The sequence below is a fragment of the Vanacampus margaritifer genome, chromosome 1 (assembly GCF_051991255.1).
Source record: "Vanacampus margaritifer isolate UIUO_Vmar chromosome 1, RoL_Vmar_1.0, whole genome shotgun sequence".
NCBI lineage: Eukaryota > Metazoa > Chordata > Actinopteri > Syngnathiformes > Syngnathidae > Vanacampus > Vanacampus margaritifer.
In genome coordinates, this window is record NC_135432.1 from 18,117,348 (window position 1) to 18,141,418 (window position 24,071).

General features: G+C 39.2%; 1 protein-coding gene across 1 annotated transcript in view; it reads right to left on the reverse strand.

The window, feature by feature from the left end:
- Positions 1–24,071, reverse strand: part of vstm2la (V-set and transmembrane domain containing 2 like a) — a 40,203-nt gene that overhangs the window by 15,352 nt on the left and 780 nt on the right. The window lies entirely within an intron of this gene.

A 24,071-nucleotide genomic window follows, 5' to 3' on the forward strand; every position in this document is an offset into this window, starting at 1 on the left:
TTTCTGCATGTGGCCGTTGGAGAAAAATGTTTGAGGCCGCCCCTTGACATAGATTAAGTTTACCGCCATGAAAAAAACAAAACAGTATGGAGTTATGTACACATATCATAAGGAATGATTGGTTAACTTAGGTAGCTATCCATTCAACCTGACATAAGTGTGAAAATAACAAATGGACTGCCCAGTGGATGTCTAATAAAAGCCATTCATGTATCAGTCAACACATTATTCTTGTTTTAAAATCAGTACAATCCCAATTTGTTGCCTACACTCTAATCTCGGTAGAAGTTTTGCTTGTGTTTACTGTGCATACAAGGACTTTCACGCCACCCTTGGTTTGGTGAGTTTCCTGCTGCTTTTGGCCTGAATCCCAAGTGGCAGCTCCGCCTCCCCATTGCACCGGTTTCCCTTTTAATCAAATCGCAAAACAGTTAAAAGGGGAAATTGGGGCTTTCTCATGCAGCAGCCTGTGGGGAACACTAAGGACGACTTGTTTTCTGCCTAAATCCGGTATCATATATATATATATATATATATATATATATATATATATATATATGTATACTTTTTATAATGTAGATTTTAGTTTTGTGGTTGTTTTGTTTTTCAAGGAGGTTTGTACTTAATCTTCTAACATGTATGGAATTTTTTGTGAATGTTTTTATGTATCTTGAATTCAAATAGTATAAGGGAAGGCTGAACTTCTGTCCCTTGTCAAACTTGCATCTTGTCATCCATCCATCCATTTTCTTAACCACTTATTCCTCACAACGGTCGCGGGGAGTGCTGGAGCCGATCTCAGCTGGCTTCGGGCAGTATGGCGGGGGGGGGGGGGGGGGGGGGGGTATTGCTGTGCTTGTTTGAGACAAAAAAAACAACAACTGATGTTACAACACAGATCGAGTGCACTGCCTCACAATTGTGTCATTTAATTCTTGGTTCCTATCAAGAATGCAATGCGGCGATATACGGTATCTATAGTGGAGTCCATTTATTCAAATGAGCGGCGATCGTTATTATAATTGAAATGAATAAACACCAAGCCTCCTTACTGTATAGTGTATGTCCCCACTCATTTCAATCCGCACTCTCGTCAGTAATAATTAGCCGCTAACGAGTCTCTCTCACGGCCTCATAATAAGCTTTGCGGTCTAGTAATGAGCCCGGGCACAGTATGGGGGAAAACAGCTGCCATACCTTACTCAGGGAACCTGTCGGAAAACTCCACAAAAGTCCAAACACAAGACAGTATGAGCGAGCGGAATGTGCTCATTTACATTTGCTAATGAGCAAGTAGTGTTGGACCACACAGCTGGTCTGATCTTCATGTTTAATACTCATTATTTTAATCAACTGTCAAAATGACACAACACGCTCACGTGTCCTGAGATGAGTCGACATTCATGTATATTCACCTTCAGGTTTATTCCATGCGGTGAACTTTTTGGATAATCAGGTAAAACAGGATTGATCCCACCCACCCTGATATTTGGACTGCTCACTTCAATTTCTCTGTGAGCGGGATTATTATAGTTTTGAATTTTTGTTTTTATTTCATTTTGAGTTTTGTTATTTAAATTTAGTTAGGTTTAATTCGTTTTCAGGGTGGTTCTGTTAGTTTTTATTTGTTTTTTTTTAATGCTTGGATTTAGTTTAGTATTAGTTTTCGTTTTTCTTCATTAATTATTTATTTTAATCTGTATTATGTGTGCACAATATTTAATAAACACCATGGTAAAATGAAAACATCACTTGAGTGTGGCACACTTTCAAACGTCTCAATTTTGGTTAATATTGAAATAAATATTCTTAAAATCACATTTAAAATCATCCCCAAAGGTTCATCTATTAAATTAATTACAAAGGACATTTTCGCTATAATTAGAGTTAGTTTTGTAAACATAAAATGTAGCATTTTCGTTTTTGTTTTTTTTCAATTTCATTAACAATTTTTTTTTTTTTTCAGTAGTTTTCGTTAACTAAAATAACCTTGACTGTGAGGCAGTAAGAGCTAGTGATTTCTTCCAGTCCTATGACTTGAAGAATAATGGTCAAATTTTAGGACGTAAATACAGTTCAAATGGGCATGTAATTAATTAATTAACTAGTCCAGGGTGCATCTCGTCCACAATCAGCTGCCAGGATGGGCTCTCACTCACCCATAGGTCCTAAGACCATTGTAGCATAAGAGATCATCATCACGTGTGCCACGGGCAAACATACAATTCCACTTAATTGTTCCGAAAAATAGTATTCATCTTTGTTTGTTCTATCTATATGCCAATGTGTTTCCAATCTTTGAACAAAGCATGAAGTGCTTGTGTCCGCACTCCATCGTTTAGAGTTACAGAATTTCATCAAACGTCTTTAAATATTTTTATAGCACCCCATTCAGCTACCATTATATCAGTGTGGACCAAAACAGCTATCAAACAGACATTACAAGAGCTCTACTGATCACCTGGATTAAAACATGAATTATTCATTGACAACTGTTTAAGGGGCATTTCTGTTTCCTTTTTTAAACAAATATGCGTTGCTTGTTCTAGAGCATAGCTTTCATCTCTCTACTGGTACCGAGCAACCTAAACATACAAACAGCCAGTCGATGAATTTGGCGATGTGCTGTTGTACCCTGAGGGACACAGTAATCAATAAAGCCATCTCCAAAGTGAATCTCTACATCAGCACAACAGACACAGTGCAAACTCAGCCTTCTTTTCAATCAAATATTCTCAAAACACCAAGCTATAATTATTATTTATTACTGGAGGCCAAAATTTCCATCATCATCTAAAGCTAGGATGGGAAACTGGCAGCGGCCCGAGACCACACTCTGAATGGTCCATTGATTAGGTAAATAAAAAATAATTAATAATAAGAAGAAGAAAAGTTGTTTTTAATTAGTTTTTTTTAACAAACAAACAAAATCTTCAAAAAACACTGATACATAGTCAATATATGTTTACCACACCAAAAAAACAGGAGAAAGGGGGCAAAAGAAAGAAAAGGGAAAAAGAAAAAGTCCTTATTATGATTTTTTTTTTATAATTTAAAGAAAGAAAAAAACTGAACTGCTTATATACATACTGTAGTTTTAAATGGTAATAACACCAATCACTAGTAAATGGTGACAACTTTCAAATGTAGTGAGTGAGTTAGTAAGCTCTTTAACATTAAATGAAGCTTCAATAGACTGAAGCTCTAGAAAATAGCTAGAAATTTAGCAAGCTAAACTACAATAAAACAAAAGTGGTTAAACCACTTAAAAACTTTTTTTATGTGCCCCCTGCCTACTGCCCGAAGACAGCTGGGATAGACGCCAGCATTCCCGCGACCCTCGCGACGATAAGCGGTTCAGATAATGAATGGATGGATCAACTCATTAACATCATAACCAAAATACTCTACACTGATGATATTTACGACTAACTTAACAAGTTACACTTTTCAGCTTCATCTGTTAAAAAAAATAAAAAATAATCTACCTCTTACTAATTCCCGACACAAGCAAAGTTTTATTCTATTGCTGTCAAAAACATGTTGCTAACTAGTGCTATGTTAGTTGGTGTTGTTTGCTGATTGAACCTGTGTCTGAATGTCTACACCAGGCTTGTTCACTCCCAGTCCTCGAAGGGAGTAGACCTGCAAGTTTTAAATGTTTCCAATCTTTCCATCCAAGATCAGGATCGTTATCAGACTTGATTTTTCACCAAAAAATGTGGTGCTCTCGAAATTTGCCCAAATGCACTTGGAAAAGTAGCGCACATTGATATTAGTAAGTAGTAAGTAGTTAGCTGGCTGTCCGAATTGCCCAAAAGAATGAGGGAATTATATTTGAGGGTAGTATGCAGTATAGTGCGAGACATATCTTGAATGAGGTGTTGAGGATAAGGATGGACATTTGGACACAGCCTGTGTTGCGATGACTAGCTTAGCTGGCAACGGTTGTGTTAACATTGGGAAATACCTACAAATGTGTGTCCTTAAATTTATATTGGACATCTTTAAGCCACAGTCTTTACGCAAGATGACAGGACTGTACCATTTTGAAATCTCACACACAAAAGAAGAAATAAATGCTGAATTCAAAATAAATCAATAATGTGACACAGTGTATTTGTTTGTTTGTAGGCCGTCAGCAGAGAGCATATACAAAAGAGGACTCTAGAATTTGCATACATATATATATATACATATATATATATATATATATATATATATATCCTTATATTTCTATCCTGATTTGCAACCAGATTTATTTGTACGTCCGGTTGAAATTCCTGCAAACTGACAGATAAATCAACAAACAGCAGACAAAATAACTCCCTCTGCCTTGCTTCTTGGTGCAGGTCATTTAATTCCTCCTAATGATAATAAAGTGCAGCGTTTCTTTCCTGCACCAGTTCAACGGTGAAATCAGAAGCATCTTGCAAAAATGACAAGATGGAGCATCTTTCCACTAGCTTTACTCTCCAGGGTCGACCATCCAGTGGAGGAGGAGGAGGAGGAGGAGGCGGAGGAGATGAGAGGAGCCCTATCACCACTGAGCATCTTATCTGCCTAGCCTCTCTAATGCACCCCGTGTGTCCTCTCCTGCACCGACAGAGGCGCAGAGATTGTACTTTGACTGCAACACGGGCTGCAAGCCAGCACTTGAAATTTACTACTTAAAGGTGAGCGCTCCCTGCTGGGCCTGACTCACAACAAGAAGAACTAAAGAGACTGAGGAATGGGGAGGAAAAAAAGGGATCAATCAGCTCAAGCTTGTTTCATTCCTTATGCATCAATCACTTCCCTGCCGGCGGCTTATACATGGATTGTAAACAAATATTAACATTCTGTGCCATATTTCTTCAAAAACAAGAAGGGCTGGATAAGGCTATTTTCTTTGACAACACACTTCCACAAGTAAATGGATAACGCTTGTGGGGAGTTGCAATATGAACATTTGCAAAGCGGCTCCCACTGGTGGATTTGTTCCAAGTCACTTAGAAACCACCGTGCTCAAGTCTTTAACGGCTTCTCCTGTCCTCCATCAAGAAACTGTGGTAACTGTATTTATTTCTTATTATTATTTTAGAAAATAATCATTTGGGATTACACACAAAAGGAAAGATGACCTCATTCAAAGAGATAACAGTTTCACCACCTTTCTTACAAAAGTGGAGGATTATTGTTGTGTTTTTCCACTGCCTGGATTTGGGGTTAGACCGGAGGATGACGGATGACGTTGATTTTTGTGAATTGTGGGTCTGTCAAGTCGTTTGACGCTCGTTCGTGATTAAGGGCTTACAAATTAACAAGGTGCTACCTTTTTATCCAAATCTGGAGAAGGTATAAACAAAGCAATTTCTTTTCTCTTTTTGTAGTATGACTGACAAAACGGTTTCCTGTCTTAAGTCTTTACTATGAGGGAGAGATGAATTTATGATTGTTTTTTGGATATCCGCATACTTTAAACTTTTGTGGAATGAATGAATACAATTTATTTCGATCAGCCAAAAACTAAATAAATAAATCACTCAGGTCCGTCATAAAAAAAGAAACCTACAGACCGAAAAGGCATAGGAAGAAGCTCACGCTTATTTTCGCCTAACCTTTTTTACCAGACCAGACAAGTCAAAGCGATTAACTCAAATATAACATATAAATGATAATAAAATTAACAAAACAAGATCCAAACATCCACTTACATTCTCATATTTTTCAATAGCTTTACTTTTAAAAAAAAGTTTTAAAATTAAAAATTGTCTGACACCCTTATAAGTCATCATCAAGGTGATTCCATACCTTCACACCACTTATACTAATATTTTAATTTAGTTCTAGATTTGATTTTTTTTAATCAATATCGTTTCACATTCAACATTGCTAATCAAATCATTTAAGTTTAAGTTTAAGAAAAAAGTTGTCGTCAGCAAAAATAATATAATTAACAAATTTAGATACAAAACATACATCATTCAACTACTGTACAAAATAAATAATTTTGGCCCAAGCATTGACCCTTGTGGGACTCCACGTTACCTTTAACGACACAGCATTATTTTGCTCACAAGGTACATATTGCTATCTATCACTCATATAAGAACATAACCAAGAATGAGCTACTCCTCTGACACCATATTTGTACAACTTTTGCAATAATAATCCATGATGTATTGTATCAATGGCTTTTTTTTAGATCAATAAAAAAATCCTATTGTATACAATTTATTGTCTATTGCAGGGGTTACTTCATCCATGAATTTCATGAGAGCTAATCCTGTTGACTGGTTTGCTCTAAAACCATACTGATGATCACCTATGATGCTATATTTATTTAGCACAAATCATTTCTCCAGAAATTTTGAAAATTGTGGAAGCAGGGACACTGGTCTGTAATTTGATACTGTATCTTTTTTTTCTTCCAGATTTAAATAAATAAAATTGTTAGAGAAAGTTACTTTCACTTCATTTATTCTTTACTCACAAGGGAACCTAATCCCCCCCCAACAGTGAATTCTGTGAAAATCTGTGTTGTTTTGAATAACCTGCTTGCTGTATCTGTGCTACTTTTGACAGCTTTATTATGTCTAAACTACTGCTGTGCAACAGGTCAATAAAAACAAACAAAGCAAGTTGATTTAGAGGCTTAACTGTATTTCCGACAAAATTCTTGTGAGGTCACCTTATAGTGAAAGCACAGCGAGGTTCATGGATGAAAAGACTCAACTTGGGGTGCTGCTACCTCCAGCAGGTGCGCAGTGTGAAACTGCACAGGGCAGTCGGAGGGGTGTGGGTGGGGGGGGGGGGGCTGCGGGCAGGCAAGGCAGCTGGAAATAAGATTTCCCATCTGGCCCAACTCCTTGCTGCTGGCCAACACAAGGCTTCCTTCCCACCTCCCCAGCTACCTTTTTTTCCTCCCCCTTTTTCCTCATTTCTTCCCTCCCTGAGGATTACCGCTGTGCAAGCGAGGCTCTCGTGGGGCGAGCTGACAACAAGGATAAACGAGTGAACTGGCTCGCTGGATGCTCTATATCGTTAAAAAAAAAAAAAAGCACAGGTACACACTAGGCGGGAAGTGAATATTCCTACACTCAGTCCAGCTCCCACTCCCACTCACACACACACTTCCAAACACCAACAGATGTACAAGGCAGTCACAAGGGATTTAACCAGCAGCACTAACTCACACTTGCTTCCCTTCATGCATCTATTAAGGCTGACATTGATATATGGATGAAGATTACAGGACAGACTGACGCACATCTTTATCCCACAATTAAAGTAATCTCACACGCGCGCGCACGCACACACACACACAGGTTTGTTTTACTATCTTTGTGGGGCCATCTTATTGACATGATGCATTTCCTAGCCCCTTCCCCGAACCCCAACCATCAAAAATGATTGCCTACCCCTATTCCTTACCCTAACCTCAACCATAACCCAATTCGAACCTAAACTCTAAAACCAAGTGACCCTCAAAAAAGAGGTCTAAACTTGTGGGCCCACATGGACGGGTGGGCCCAACAACTCTGCAAAATCTTGGAATGTTGGCCCCACTATGTAACAAAAACAAGACCCCCCCCCACCCCCCTTCCCTACACACAGACAAACACACACAGGATGGGGTGAAGGTGTTTTGACTGAAAGCTTTTGACTTGAAAGAATGAAAATGCATGGAGTTTATCCATGAAATCAAGGAATGAGAAATAATCCATTAATGTCAAGCCGTCACCATCTCAATCCCAAACTGTACACACGATGCATATCGATATGACATGTAAAGATTTTCTAACATTTTTACACTTCGGTGTCCATTTTCATGCTACAGAGGTTGGTTAGACCTTGTGTTGGTATTTCCACAGATGCATGCAAGCTGACCAAGGAGATCACAGATCTGTGCTGTGAAGTGGACACTTGGACCCAAGCCGTCCCAAGGCCAGTGAGATGATGTTTGAATGAAATACACTACATTTTGGGGTAGCACGGCTCAGTGGTAGAGTAGTTGTCTACCAACCCAGAGGTTGTGGGTTTGACACCCGTATTGGAGTATTTGATCAAAATTTAGCTTTAATTCCTTCAAAATGCAGATAGAGATGCAGTCTTTGGATCCAGATAAATAACTCGGATTTTAATGGAGGAAAAAAAAAGCAACAAGAATCATTTCAACAGAAGGTAAAATTGCATAACCTCAAACAGGATTCTATTTACAGTATTTCAAATATTTTCAAAACTTATTTTCCAATAAAAAAGATCCTGAAACGGAACCAGTGATTGAATTGTGTTTTTGTTGAGTTACTTTACTGTAGTGGAGGCTCGTGTGCATTTTTAACACACTGTTGTCCAAACAGAAGCGAAGATTAATTAGGACTGTATCGTGTGCACACAAATCAACCTTCAGTTAAATGTCATCCCTCCTTACTTCACCACCTCCTCCTCCTCCTCATCTCATCTCGCTGCATCCAAACATCATTTGCAGCAAGACAATGGTAATAATAAAAAGTCAAAGTCATTTCCAATTCAGTTAATAACAAGCTCTAGCAGCTGCTGAGAATAAATAATAAACAAATAAATACACATTTCAGCAGTCAGCTGCTTTTTAGACCTTTGACCTTCGATGTGGGGTCAGTTTACGTGGAATTGTACAGTAATCAAACATACCTGTCGAAAACCATTTGAAAGTGACGTGACGTGCAGGCACCATGTGGTGCAAAAGTGCCATTTCACTTTATGGTGCCTGGCCTACTTTCGAAAACGTCTCCAAATTGTCTAAGGGAGTCGCATGTGATTAATACAGAGCAAAAACAACTGTACTTTCCAGCGAGTCAGCTCCGGATGATCTTTTCATCTTCTCAGCGGCTGCCACACTGGTGACACCTCCGCCAAATTCCCACCAGTGAAGAGAAAATAAAGACAAAAACGAGGACAGGAAGGCAAAAGAAGCCGTAAAAAAAAAAAAAAAAAAAAACACAAGTGTGAAGAGTGTCACATCTAATGGGGACACGGGACATCATCATCCGACGCACTGAGCTTTTGCGCAGGAACAACTTTGAAACGCGTTTATGCGGCGTCTAATCAAAGGAGACGTAAAGAGTTGGGACTGAGATTTGCTTCATCTGTCAGTGATTTTAGTTGCGTCAGCGGCGGTGTGTTTGTGTTTCTAGAACGACAATGAGGGGGAGCTAATGAGCTTGACACGCTGCACCGCACAACCCAACAGAAAGACATCACATCATAACAGGGCCTCATTATGCTACGGCAGAAATAATGACTCTCACTGATTTGTCATATTTATGGCAAATGTGTAACACAATACCGTATGTACTCATTTAGAATATGCCATTTTGGGTACATGCGTGTTTAGTGCAACCTCTCGAGTCAAAAGCCCATCAGGGTCATGCAATTAAATATTTATAATTAATATATTGGCGAAAGCCCCTGGAGTTAGGCTTTTCCAAATATTGAATTGGCCATCAGTGAAGAGCTTTTTGTGTTTGGTAACGATGTCACATTAAATGATGCTTCTGTCGATATGCTGTCCTTATTTGTCAATCAGTTTAATAAACACGTACTGTTGTTTTGGAGCATTCTTTCCAACTCTTTTACCATCTTGTTCTAGAGGCCATTTCCTGCGGGAAAGTGCTGGGAGAGGCTGTTGTGGCATTTTGGTGAAATATTTAGGGCTATGTTTACAAATTATTCCAAATTACAATGCAGTGTTTTTTTTCCGATTTCCCAAAATAGTTTTTTTCCAATTTCCCCAACCTTTTTTTTTCCGATTTCCCCAAACAGTCCAATGCAAATGACACGCAACGTAATTTACAAGTCATCATGTGTTGTTGGTGAATGTTTTCAAATATTGGTTTTCCAGCCAAACAAGTCTCATGCTGCAAGGAGCATCTCTACATAAATGGCTTCTATGGACATAAAAAAAAAGAGAAATTCAGCCCCGACATCGTGGCACCCCCTGACCTCAATTGTTGCGATTTGAGAATCTTTGGAGCATTCTCAGACAAAATATCTGTTTGAGTCAATTCACAATGATAAACAAATGATAAAACATGTACAGTACAAACTTAAAGTACTTTATCCAGCCGTCTGCTTGCATTTCCTTATATTGTAAAAGTACTTTGTGTGCTCCTGGAAATAAATCGATTTTCTAAATGATACGAGCTAACTAATCCAATCTTTCAGGCCTTTGGACGTCTTATAATTTTGTACTGGGCTGCACCAGTTCATCTGACTTGAGTTTTCGTCATTGAACAAGTAGCCAGTGGACACATCCGAACAGACAGGTCTCAGGCCGTGTCTTTGTCCACACCCACTGGGCCAGCAATAGCCTCTCCACAGTTGGTGCAATCAGGCCCGGTCACTGCAGAGACATTATAATGGAGAATCATGGCTTGGGGCAGCACGCGCTGTATAATTGGACTTGTGTTTATGAACGATAAAAAAGTGAGATTTCTTATGGCTTGGGTTGCTCACTTTTTTACTGCTTGTTTGCAACCCCTAGCTTAGCCGAATGAGCCGGGGGAGTTCTAACTCCAATAAAATGCCACTGGTGTCTGTGTCACATGTTAGCTAACCCTTTCATATCATATTAATGCTGTGCAATAGTCAGCTCGCTAGCTTTGTTGCTTTTGACAACAGTTATTTCGAAATTGTAAAACAGTAAATAGTAAGAAAAATGCACTGCGTGTTTGGGAAACGGTCTTACTCTTGACCGGTCTTACTCTCACTTTCCCACACACCTCAAACGTGATCACCACCAAGCTAATTATTTGGACTAGCAGGCTACACCAGTAAATAGCTGAGTGCTCTTTAAATCATTTGCTCCCAAAAACGTATCAATACGTTCTATTTTAAATATTAACAGACATATTTATAGTTTTTTTTTAAGAGAATGGTTGACGCAATGGTAATTATTACAAAAACGGCCAGCGGGTGGCAGCAGAGTATAAGCGATCAACCAGGGCCATGTTGCAAAAAATACATTTTCCCTACTGTTTTAAACTGATTTGTGAATAGTGATGACACTTAATTATATATACGCTAATTGCTGCAAAAAAAAAAAAATACTAATTTTTTTTCCTGATGAAAGAAGAGACTCTAATCTTTGTTTGGGTAGTTTTTATAACAATAGAACACAATATTCTGTGGGCCTTGCAAAATCAGTCAAAATGCAGTAAAACAGCCGGGAGCGAAGGGGGTTGCTTCAGTTAAAATGGCTGGGAGTGAAAACTGCTATCATATGACAGGCTAACCACATACACGCTGAATTAAGGTTGCATTTGATAAGATGCTCTCAAGTTGAACCACCGTTAATTGCCGGGGGGTTTTGTGTGTATACTTTTGACAAGATTATCAATGATGAAAAGCCAACTTTCGTCTTTGTTCTTTGGACGTTCACTACACACACTGTATGTTTTGTTTTTTTGTAAATGTGACATCATTTCATAAAAGTCTGAAGTCGGTCTTGAGGGAATGTTGTTAATAAAAGTAGCACCTTGCCGGTGTGTGTAACCTTCTCACACTCTTCAGAATAGTCATCTAAATGTAAATGTTAGACTTTCATATCAGTCACATGAAAGTAGGAGTAGGAATCCAATACATGAAAGTGAGCACGGAGCAAGGTCCCCTCCAATATGGCTGCTTTTTTATATTCTGATATATGTAAATTGACAGAAAAAGGCTTTGACTTTTACTGCATATAGAAAAGCAGCCAAATGTTTCATTATGGCTCGAGGTCAACACTGAAAGATCCTCTCGATAATAACGCGACAGAGCGTTCACAAACTTTTTGGAATCGATTATACCATTGATTATTGCATTGATTACTCGCCCTCATTTCAAAGTCACTCCACCCACAGTGCTGACATTTCATGAAGGTGTGCAAGTGACCTCACTTTAATCCATGGCTGAATCTGCGGATACAAAAAAAGTGCACAGCAATGCGTCTCTTCTCATTTAAGCACACGGGAGAATACAGTCTGGCCCATAGCGAACAGGCAAACTACCAAGCGGACAGACGCATTATACAACAAACACAATATACATTTATTAATGAAATGTTTTTACTAATAAAAATAAATAGGGAAAAAGCTATCCAAAAAAGAAGTAAAGTAAAAGTGAAGGTACCAAACTGAATCTACTACTTTGATGATGTGTATCAAAGGAACATCACACAGTGACAGCAGGTGATAATTAATTAATCTTCTTTACTTGATGAATCTCAGCCGCTACCAAGATATGACCATGTCATTGCGCTTTTAGGCTACGTTCACACTGCAGGGTGTGATGCCCAATTCGGATTTTTTGTTAAATCCGATCTTTTTTATCTACCGTTCACGTTACAAAAACAAATGCGACATCTAATGCGAACGCAACGCGCTCGCCATGCGACGTCGAGTGACGTGCACCCAAAACAACGACGTCACGTTGCGGTGTTCACGGTCAAGTCAATATTGTCCCGACGTTTTACCGTTCGCCACCCACTGAGACAAGCAAGTTTTTATCAGTGTCATATGCAAATTTAGCTGTGCCAACGCACGCTACAGATTGGTGGACTCGTTTCGCGGACGTGTTACGAGTTGGATTCATTTATTTATTTTTATTGATTTTTTTGGGGCGAGCTCAGTATTGTTCATTCGGTAATTTTACCGATTTGACATGTCATCATCATTGCTCTCTCTTTTTATTTATTTTTTTTAAATTTATTTTATTTTGTATGTGGGTGATGAAGGAATTATTTGATTACTATATTAAGTGTAATCTTTGCGTGTTCCAAATAATTGCATTGAGATCTGATGAAGGATTCTTTGCAAAGATTTATTTAGAAGCCTCTAAAGACACAGTTAGGACACCCACATCTGAATGCAACATGGAGCCCCAAGTGTGTACTCGAATACAAAACATCCACTTATTTATAGTCAAAAGATAAAAGGTTCCTCTTCCCGCCTCTTGATTGAACAAAGGACAGACATGTCGACTCCTAGGTTGAACAAAGGTGTAATGTTGATGGTAAACAGACATCTTTAACAGTTCCCCTTCTTGCTTGGGGGAACAGATGCAATCAGGATCTGACCCCAGACCTTCAGTCCCTAATGACAAGAGACTCTGATAACATCATGCACATTCCTATCTTCAATAGCTTTGAGGGTACGAAGATCAAATAAAGTTCACAAAATCACCATCCCACTGTATTCTTTTAAACACTCATGATTATATCACATCTATATGCCTATAAGTAAATTCAAAAACAGCAAAACTATAAATTGAAAATGTTAAATGTCTTCAGTGAGCATGTGCATGTGTACGTGTGTATGTGTGTGTGTGTGCATGTGTGTGTGCGTGTGAGTGTGTACTCATTAGTTCACCTAAAACCTATTAAAAATCCCATACCGTTCACCTAAATCAAATACTTCAGAATCCAGCTAGAGTCGTGAGGTTGTCAGGGGACCCGAGGAAGGATCAAAGAAAAGAAAGGAAAGTGAAATCCAGCAGCGACCAGACATTACCTACTACCCACCGGGTTACCAACCAGAGTCTTTCACCAACCCAAGAAACATCTCAATTCCAACAAATTGGGGAGACCTCAAGAGACCAAAGGAGAGACCGAGGAAAGGAAGGAAGGACAGACGAAGCAGAGTGAGATCCGCGGAGTTGGATTCATATGTCTTGTCTTGCATACATTATGCAAATTCAGCTGTGCGAACGCCCGCACTCCTGGTTGGCTGCTGTCATCGGCTTCCTCGTGCCTCAGTTTTCAATGTGCTGTTCACAAACAGCAACAGAAATCCGTCGGACTTATTTTGTTATCTCATGTCGAAAGAGTAGCGAGGTTGGAAGAAGTCATTTGGGGGAAATGAGGGGACAATGCAGAGAACCGTCTGCAGGGCTGAATTTCTACTGTCGCCACAAATGTCAAATTTATGCTTCATGTTTCAAGTGTGATGAAATTAAAGGCGAATAAAAAGTTGACACTGTTCCTCAAAACAACTTTGTATATTCACAGACGTGTCAGTAGTCACGAGTCTCCCTTCCAAGCACTCTCTGCCGCTCTCAGGCTTTTGATGACGTATGAATCGGATGCGTGCGGATGAGTGTTCACAGTGCAATGGCATGGCATACATATCGGATTTATAACCACGTACGAAAGAAGCCCAGGTCTGAAGAAAAATCTGAATTGTAGCTTTAACACTCGGGGTGTTAGCAAAAAATCGATTCGGCAATCTATTACGATATTACAGCGCGCAATTCTCGAATCGATTCGATATGCGGCCGAATCGATTTTTAAACATCAATTTTTGATGGAAATATTCAACAAAAAATATTACTTGGGGTTAGGATTCACACATTAAGCATGGAAGAATGTTATATTAATGGAACATTAAGCCTTAATGTTTTATTTCGGTGCTGTTCAAACATGAAACATGAAGCCGGAATTTTCTGATAAACATTTTCATACAAATCTTACATGTACAAGTTTACTGATAAGTATTTTCGCAATAATCAATTTTTAGATTCGTATCGGGATTAATCGGTATTGAATCGAATCGTGACCTATGAATCGTGATACCAATCGAATCGCCAGGTACGAGGCAATTCACACCTCTAGTTAACACTGAATGAATTTTAAACTAAACCATATGAGCAAAAGTATTGGGACACCATTTACCCTTACAGGAAGTCAAAATGGAAGAAAATTTAAGAGTCTACCATGCATGTTTTCTGGAGTGAGAAAACAGAGGAAATATGCAAACTCCAAAGAGGAACAAGAAAGTTCGAAACTGCGCGGCACACCGTGCTGTGTCTGGAAAACAATCCAACACAAATCAGTGCGGCTCTCCACAATGAAACTTGACTAGTTTACATGGTGGCCCGCTGGAGCCCAGGAGCTCTCTCAGGCAGTAAATGAGTGATCCTGAAACCATTGAATGCATCACGCTACATCACCCCCCCCTCCTCCTCCTCCTCCCTCGCTCAGCCAACACATGAATCCTGCCAAGTGGCTTCCCAGGAGAAGTGTGACTGTAAATCTGAATGCCCGAGTGCGTGCGTGCGTGTATAAAGTGTGTGCATGTGTGTCTTGATGCAATACTGGCACTAATGTGTCAAATGGAGGATAAGCAACACTCTCCCCGACAAGTATTCCCAGCAAAGCTCTTCCCTCAACTTTAGCGAGCAGATTGGAACAGAGGGAATAACGCCTCAGCCCCGCCCATTTCCTCAACACACACGCACGCTCACGCACACGCTACATCCATATTCTCCTCCGTGAACTGTCAACACTAGTCAACATTGCATGTCTTGTGACGTTTATTTTTAACGATTAATGGAAGCGCATTTATTATTAAATGATTGTTGTTGACTAATCACCGGTAGAAGTTGTGATTTGAGTCGGCTAATCGAAGCATTTCGTACCAGCAACCAGGCTGCTTTTATGTAACCATCGTGATCTTACTTACTTACTGAATTCTTTAAGGTATGTGCAAATTAAAAAATAAAGACAATTGAGACGGTATGAAATGTTTTCATAGGATTGACAATGAAGATATATGCATTTTCATAAAATGTGATCAATATCGGTGAAGACACAACACACTGGATTTTCTTTTGAAAGTGAATACATTTTACTGATATGAGTATTTGATTTGTTGGTAGTCATTATCATTCAAATGATAATGATAGTTGTTGCTATGAAGACAAAAAATCAATATATAACAATGACAAAAATGAAGTTTTGCAACATGTTTAATGAAGATGCAGTTCACATTTTTGGATATAAAAGATTTTCTCCTATTGGTTATTAGCTTTTTCCATGACAACTAACAATAGCATCTTCATGACTTCAGAGTTCCCCTTTGAACGCATTCACTCCCAGCCATTTTCACTGAAGTAACCCCCTTCGCTCCCGGCTGGTTTACTGGATTTTGACTGATTTTGCAAGGCTCGCAGAGTATTGTGTTCTTCTGCTATAAAAACATGGAATCTACCAAAAGAAAGATTAGACTCTCTTCTTTCATCAGGAAAATAAATAAATAAATTTCTATCTGCTTTTGTTTTGCAGCATTTAGCACTAGAATATAGCTAAGTTTCATCATTATTCACAAATCTATTTAGAACTGTGAGTAAAAGAGCTTTTTTTTAACATGGCCCTGGTTGACCTCTTTTGCTTTGCTGCCACCTGCTGGCCGTTTGTGTAATGACTACCATTTCTTCAACCGTTCTTTGCAGTTAAGAGGCTGCATCAAAGCCTTTTATATTCTCTAACATAAAAAACGTATAAATACGTCTTTGGGACACTTGAGAGCAAATGAGTTGGGGTTCTGTTATTAATGTTTCATAATTGTCATCCCAGCTCTTTAATTCCACTCATCATGTTGTTGCGATACACCAGAGGGATCTGTGAGCTGAAGTGCCAGGACGTGGCTGCCATTTTGCATTCACGCAATAGCAGACAACAAAATAAATAGTGTTGTTGTTGTTTTTGGATACAAATTGGCGAAAGTGCCCAAACGATTGCACGTCTTTTCCATTATTATGAAGACAAGAATGCAATGCGTTTAATGAATGGCTAGGATCCTTTATGTTTAGACAAACTAAATAAAATTGTGATAGTTGTTGTATCATCGCACTTCAAGTCACAGAGATGATTTTCAGTCTTGGAGGCACGCCTCAAAGCGAGTACAGCTTTGGATCGCCAATCTCAAAGCCGCCTGCAATCATTCCTCGCCTCAACTACCTCACCACAAATTCTCTCTCTCTCTCCCACAAACGCGCACACACGAGTGAAGGACAGCAGAAGGCCTTTCCGAAGAATAAGACAGAGGAAGAGTCCTTGACTGCAGGCTGAGCCTCCAGCTTGTTTATACTGGTTTTAAAAGGGAGTGTTCTGGTTGAAGGGGAAGCGAGGGGAGGATTCCGGGGGGGACGTTGGTTACGCACAAAATAAGGATATTGAGTGAGGTTTTAAAAAATGAAGGGTGCTTAGAGTGGAGCCCTGATGAGCGCCCCCTGTACTGCTGCTATGTTCAGATCAAGAAGGCCCCGCTTGATTCAAGCAGGACACTTCGCTTTACATTGGTGAAATGAGTCATGTGACTTTTTGGCAGTCACCATTTGGCGTACCAATCACTGTGTACAAGACGAGAATTAATATATACGCTATTAAAAGAATAGTTTAGACCAAGTACATTCATCTTGTTAGGAGTTAAATGTAAGAAAACAGTCGTTTGTGTAATTGTGTATGAAAAAGCCAACAGTGTGTAATGTTTAGTCAGTGGTGCTGGGATGCGTGCCCATATTAATGGATCTAGTGGAGCGTATGCTTGTCGTCGTAACGACTTGGTGACGCTCCAGCACAAACCTGCACTACTTTATGCCCCTGCGCAAAGCAAGAGGGAGCGGGCAGGGGAGGGGCTCCACAAGATATGCACACACACACACACACACAAGCAAGTCCGACAATCTGCTGCTGAACGTTTTGCCAGCATTGCGTCTCAAGAATGCCTTTTTTTTTAAAAGGTAGAAGATTAAGCACGCCACAGCAGTTCTTCCAAGAATTTGGGGAGGAATTTGGATTCATTTTCCACAGCGCTTAACCTGTTCAGGGTTACGGGAAGCGGTAGACGATCCCAGCTGACATCAGGCTACACCCTGGATTGGTCGCCGGTCAATCACAGGGCACAGCTAGCGACAGACAACGATTCGCAGTCACATTCACACTGTCGTTGAGTGGAACGGGATCCCAGGCCAAGATGGCGGAAATTTCATAATCAAGCGCTAATTATTTTTGGTAGCCTTTATGATTTATAACACTATGATGGGAAGACAAATAGACATTTTTAAAAAAGCATGGCAGACGTGAGTTTTGTAACTTGAAATGTTTGAAAATTGAGAGTCTTGTATTTCAACTGAATGGGAGTTATTTATGTTGAATGGCAAATAGTTTCCATCTAATATGAAGACTAAAACCATGTTGGTGTATATCGTTAGTAGGGGTGTGAATTGCCGAGTGCCTGCCGATTCAATTTGTATCACGATTCACAGGTCAGGATTCGATTCCATACCGATTAATCCCGATACGAATCTATAAATTGATTATTGCGATTTTTTGTTTTTTACTCAAATTTAGAAAATACTAATCAGTAAACTTGTACATGTATGCTGAAAGATTTGTATGAAAATGTATTTATTTATCTGAAACTTCAGGCTTATAACTGAGCCACAGCATTTAACAAACAGGTTGCAGTCTGTTTCATGTTTGAACAGCACTGAAATAAAATATTAAGGCTCAATGTTCCATTAATATAACATTCTTTCATGCGTAATGCGTGAATCCTAACCCTAAGTAAGACGTTTTGTTGAATATTCCCATAAAAAATTGATGTTTAAAAATCGATTCGGCCGCGTATCGAATCGATTCGAGAATTGCGCGCTGTAATATCGCAGAATTGATTTTTTCTAACACCCCTAATCGTTACCCTAATATATTTGAAGGTTTTTGGAAAACAAGAAAAAAATATCTTTCAGCAAGCACATTAAGCCCAAAGTGGCCCGTGGCCCAGTGCTTGGGGACGCCTGCTATAGAAAACTGATAGATGGTTGAATGGCGTTAAGACAAAACCAATTTTCAAAAGTCATTACAAAATAAATTGAGACCTTTCGGTGGCCCATCTTACTTGGTTTCCCATGAGAAGTTTTAGATTCCTTACGGCTCATTTAGCCTTCACTCATTAATTAAGACAATTGATTGGCTGGAATAATGGGCTGGCTGGATAAGCATACCCTAATGAGACGGTAATTGAAAAGTATCAGTGGCTGGAACGGTCCTGAGGCTGATAAAGGCAGGGACATTGTTCACACCAAATGTTTTGCTTTGCTTTGCTCCCATTTATTTCTCCTTCTTCTTCACTTTTACTCCGACTGCTTGTGCCAGTGTGCAAAAAAAAGAAAGAAAAGACTAGGATAAATGATCATCTCGATGGGCTTGGAAAGCACAATATCATCTGTCAGGACATTTTCAGAGAAAAAAAAAAAGTGTGTGCGTGTATGTGTGTTCCTTGACTCCAACTATTATTATTCTCTTCAATTATACAGCAAAACCTCTCAAATAAAATATCATTATTTTCACAAAATGTTGCCAAAATATGCCTCCAGAGTTTGAATCGCCGTTATACATGTAAGAGTAAATAAGAGTAAAGAGTAAGTAAGGGCAAGTACAATATCATAAGACCTCCTGTTTCTTTGACTTTTGGGGCATTTTCTCCAACAGCCTCAAGACGGGGTGTTAAGAGAAGAATGTGAGTAAAGAAGAAGGTCATGTGACACAACTACAACATCTTGTTTAATTATTTAAAAACAGATTGTCAATGTTTTCAACAATGTATTGTCACACTGCATTTTTATTTATTTTTTTACTTTTATTATTATGAAATAATTAGAACTTTGTTGTGTTAAGATTAACTCATTCACTGCCATTGACGGCTATAGACGTCAAAAATTCATTTGAACTATTTCTATTAGTTTCACATTTTTTTCCACTTTTGTTAACAAGAGTTTGAAAACCTAGAATTTTTTTATTGTACATTTAGAACAGATATAAAATTTGTGATTAATCGTGAGTTAACTAGTGAAGTCATACGATTAATTACAATTAAAAAAAATAAATAAGCGCCTGACGCCCCTAATTTTTAATAATCTTTTCTTTCTTTTTTAAATCGTGTCAGGCAATTAACATTTTCAATTGTAATTAATCACATGACTTCAATAATTAACTCACGATTAATCACAAATTTGATATCTTTTCTAAATGTGCAGTAAAAAAAAATTTTTTTAGGTTTTCATAATCTTATTAACAAAAGTGGAAAATTAATAGAAATAGTGCAAATGAATTTTTTGACGTCTACAGCCGTCAATGGCAGTGAATGAGTTAAGATTGTCTCTGTTAAGTGTTATTGTATTCTATATGTTTGTCTTTCTCCCCCTGCCTTTTATGTCTGACATGACATTTTGATTGCCTTTTTCTATTTTTTTTGGGTGCGGAACCCCCTCGTAAACGAGATGTTGCATCTCAAGGGGCTTATCCCACGATAATAACAAATGTTCATCAACTATAACTTACAACTGTGATTCTGACTTCAGTTCAACGTCATTTATCAATGCACCAAATTGTATTGACAGATTTAGAGAATATGCAGATAGGCTCTGCATAGCGTTTTCAATCGACCCTCGTATCAACTCTTTTGTTTCCCCCCTCCACACAAGCAGTACAAAATGAAATCAAATGCATCCCCACGCATCCATTCCCGTACTGTGCCGAAATAGCTCCTCCAACAAGGACATTATTCACTTTGAAAGCAAGTTTCTTTTATTTTATGGATGCAGCGGCACCCCCCTGAGATATTTCTCACATCGCTGCCAATGATGAATACAATGGATATTTTTAACCTAAACGCAAACAAAGTCCTTTAAAGCACAGTGTGATTGTTCTAACTCTCAACTTAAAATGGACAGCTACAAGAAAAGTCTGAATACATGAGAAAATAATCGACATTTGGATCAGAGTCAGAATTGTAGGCCAGGTTGAAGGTGAAAACATCCTTCTCCAAGGTCAGCAAGATCTGAAATGTTCTGTACACCAACTCCTGACATTCCGGGGACAACAGAACTGGATTCAGTTTGGGAAGGTTGGATTGACTGGATGGCTGCAATTAACTCTTTCACTGCCATGGACGTTAAAAAACGTCAAGTAAAAACCTACGGAGGGCCGCCAATGACTTTAAAAGACGTCATCCAATTTTTATTTTTATTTAAACGGGTGGAGGAAAGCCTTGGCCAGCTGTGGTGAAAGTTTCAAGCAGATCTAGTTAGCGTAATGACTATTTTTGGCCCCTAGATGGCAGCAATGACTCTCTTTTGACAAGGTTGGGTAGGCGTCAGTAGAAGACGTGAGGCGGAGCTAGAGGGGACAATGGCTGGGGAAGGGAAGAGAACATGGCGACCGGTTGCAAGCAGCTCACGCTCGAGCAGTTTTTTTCAAAGACGAAAAGCATCGACCAACGCTAAAGAGCACATTGATGACGACGATGATCATCATCGATGATGATGATGGTGACTCCGAGGTTGGAAGCGTTGACGCGGCAGTACAAGACGTGAGGCGGAGCTAGATGGCTGAGGAAGCGAACAATGGCGACCGGTTGCAAGCAGCTCATCGACCAATGCTAAAGAGCACAGTGATGACGACGATGATGATGATGGTGGCTCCGAGGTTGACGCCGAAGTTGGAAGCGTTGACGCGGCGGCTATGACCACATCATAAAGCCTCACCGGCTAGCGATGCTAACACCGGAAAACGCGGAGCACAACCGACCACTTCTGCTCAGGCGGACGTTCAATCAGACGATGAAGAGTACCCCGAGTTCAATGCATATTCAACGGAGTAGTGGGTACAGTCTGCTACTTGCTATTCCCCAGAAAAAAAGGCCGTCAAGAAAGTGTAACGTCTGCACGTGAAACGGACAATCGAAGTGAAACGTATCTGTTGTGCAAATCCTGCTTCGTCTCCCTGCACGCAGGGCAGTATTACAAAAAGAAAAACTGTATTTGAAACATCCACATAATTGTAAATAGTACCACAGTTGCACACATTTGTAAATAGTTTGCGAAATTGTTTTGTCAAATTGTTACACTGTTGAATGGAAATAAACGTATTTTGCAATCTAAAAACACTTTTTCATTGTTGGTGATAGCGTTTTACAAAAGTAAAGCACTATTTAGGTGTTTGTGGCATCATTCATGGACAAAAAGAAGTGTAGAATTCACTAGAGTGCATGAAATAACATCGTTTCACAAAAAGCTCTTTTTCTCCGCTTTTTGTTTCAAAACAGAGCATTTTGGTGAAACTAACCATTTTCTATTGTTGATTACTGAAGAACGGAATAAGGTAGAAACAAACTTTTTTTCTGATGAAAGATGAGAGTCCAATCTTTCATTTGGTAGTATGTGTGTTTCCATAGCCCAAACACAACATTTTCTGTGGACCTTGAAAGATCAGTCAAAATGCTTAAATCGGCTGGCACTGGCGACATCCCGTTTCTGAAAACGTCTGGCAGTCAAAGAGTTAAAAACAATCGACAGCACACAACATACTTATGGTATATGGTATGTGTTTTTGAGTGTGTTGTTTTTAAAGACATCATTCTGTTAATTAGTTTTAAATATTTTCAAAGCATGTGGGAGGGGTAAAACTGTTTCTTAAATGTTTTTATGGGGTCTCAGTGTATCAGATTTTCATCGATCGCGGATGTGTCTGAATTCTGGAACATCATATCCCAGCGACGTACCGAATACATCTTGTACCGAGCCCGTTGATTTCCACCGAGTGGTTTGGACCAATAACAGGGCGGCATTGTCATCCGTGGCCGTGATTGGCAGTTCCCTGAACTTCCACGAAGATAATCACGACATTTTGGGGGAAATTCCGAACGGTGCAGGCGTTTGGTAGTTTGCAACCAAATTATGATGTGCATTACTGCCACCTACAGGATTGGGGTGGAACCATATTTCCTTGTTTTGCAGCAAATCAGATCTGTAAATGGGTAGAAATGAAGTAATTAGAGACTGAAATTGTTAGTTGAAGTTACTATGCTCTCAGGGAACATAAACCATGCAAGCACATACAGAACTTGCTGACAACACCAAAAAGGCAAAAAAGGCCCACATTGAGATGCAAACGTGGAATCCTAATTCACATTCTGTGTGAATGCTGAAAACGTCCAAATGTCAAATTCACGCATATACACACACACACACAAAATTGATTCTGGCTAAGACCAATGACAAGCAGTTGGTGAGTGTTTGTCGTGCCACCCTGGCATTGATTTTAAATTCTTGTTTTTGTCAATCTATGAGATCGTTCAATGTCTGAATCTTAACTTCATAAATATTTAAAGGCACATTTTTACTATCTGTGGTTATTAAAGATGTGTAAACACTGGAGGAGATGAGCAAAGGAGGAGCTCGGAACCAGAAGGGGGGATGTTCAGGCAGAGCTCTACTGACAGAGAATACTAACTTCCATCTTGTGTCAGCTCTGCCTGACGAAGAGGAAGGCAGCTGCGGCGCTCGGACAGAACAAAAAATGCTGTCAGTCATTGAAGGACTGCAGTGTCTCGGCAGACATCTCGCACACAGAAGACTGTTCGATCACAAAACTGGAGCAAAATTCATCCACGTTCTGACATCCAGACATAACTTTTGAGGAATGCAAATGACCTTTCCCGGTTCTGATAAGATTCAATACAATAGCAGAAAGACCTTTATTACAAAGATAATAAGAAGCAAGAACAAGGATGATCAATACAAATTTGATCAGCACAAAACTCTACATGGTATTTCACCTGCCAGAAAGTTGAAGGTTAAACCCACCTCCTGCATAAAGTATGAATGTGTGCATTATTTCTTGAAAAATGTAGGTAAATGTTGGGTCATTACTGTCTAGAATGGATTATTGGATTTAACGGATTATATGAGGGCAATGAATTTGAGCAATATACTCGTTAGCAATAGTAATAAAATATATTTTCTAGGGGTGGGAATCTTTGAATGTCTCACGATTCAATTCCAATTATTGAGTCTGCGATTCAGAATCGATTTTCGATTAAGAGCGATTTTTGATTCAAAATGATTTGTTTGACAATGATTTTTGCTTCAATCTACAGATGTTCAAGGAATTGTAATGATCTACTCCAGTCTGACTCGCTAAGGCTAATTAGCTAGCATCTCGCGTCACTCTTACCACTCAAAAGAACAGCTCCACGCTGAAAAAAAACTAACTTTTATTGAAATAACTTGATCGTGACTTTTCCCTTCTACTCTCTAATGTGGCTACAACTTAACAGTGTATTAGACCGCGTGGAACCACACTGCCCCTCAGTGGCCAAACTGGGTGCAACATGAACAGCGCTCCAAATAAAGGCACACAGACAGAGGCAAGACAGTATAAAATAATTTAGATAAAATTGATTTTGGGACATTTAAAATCGATTCTGAATCGTGCTAAATGAGGATCGATTTTT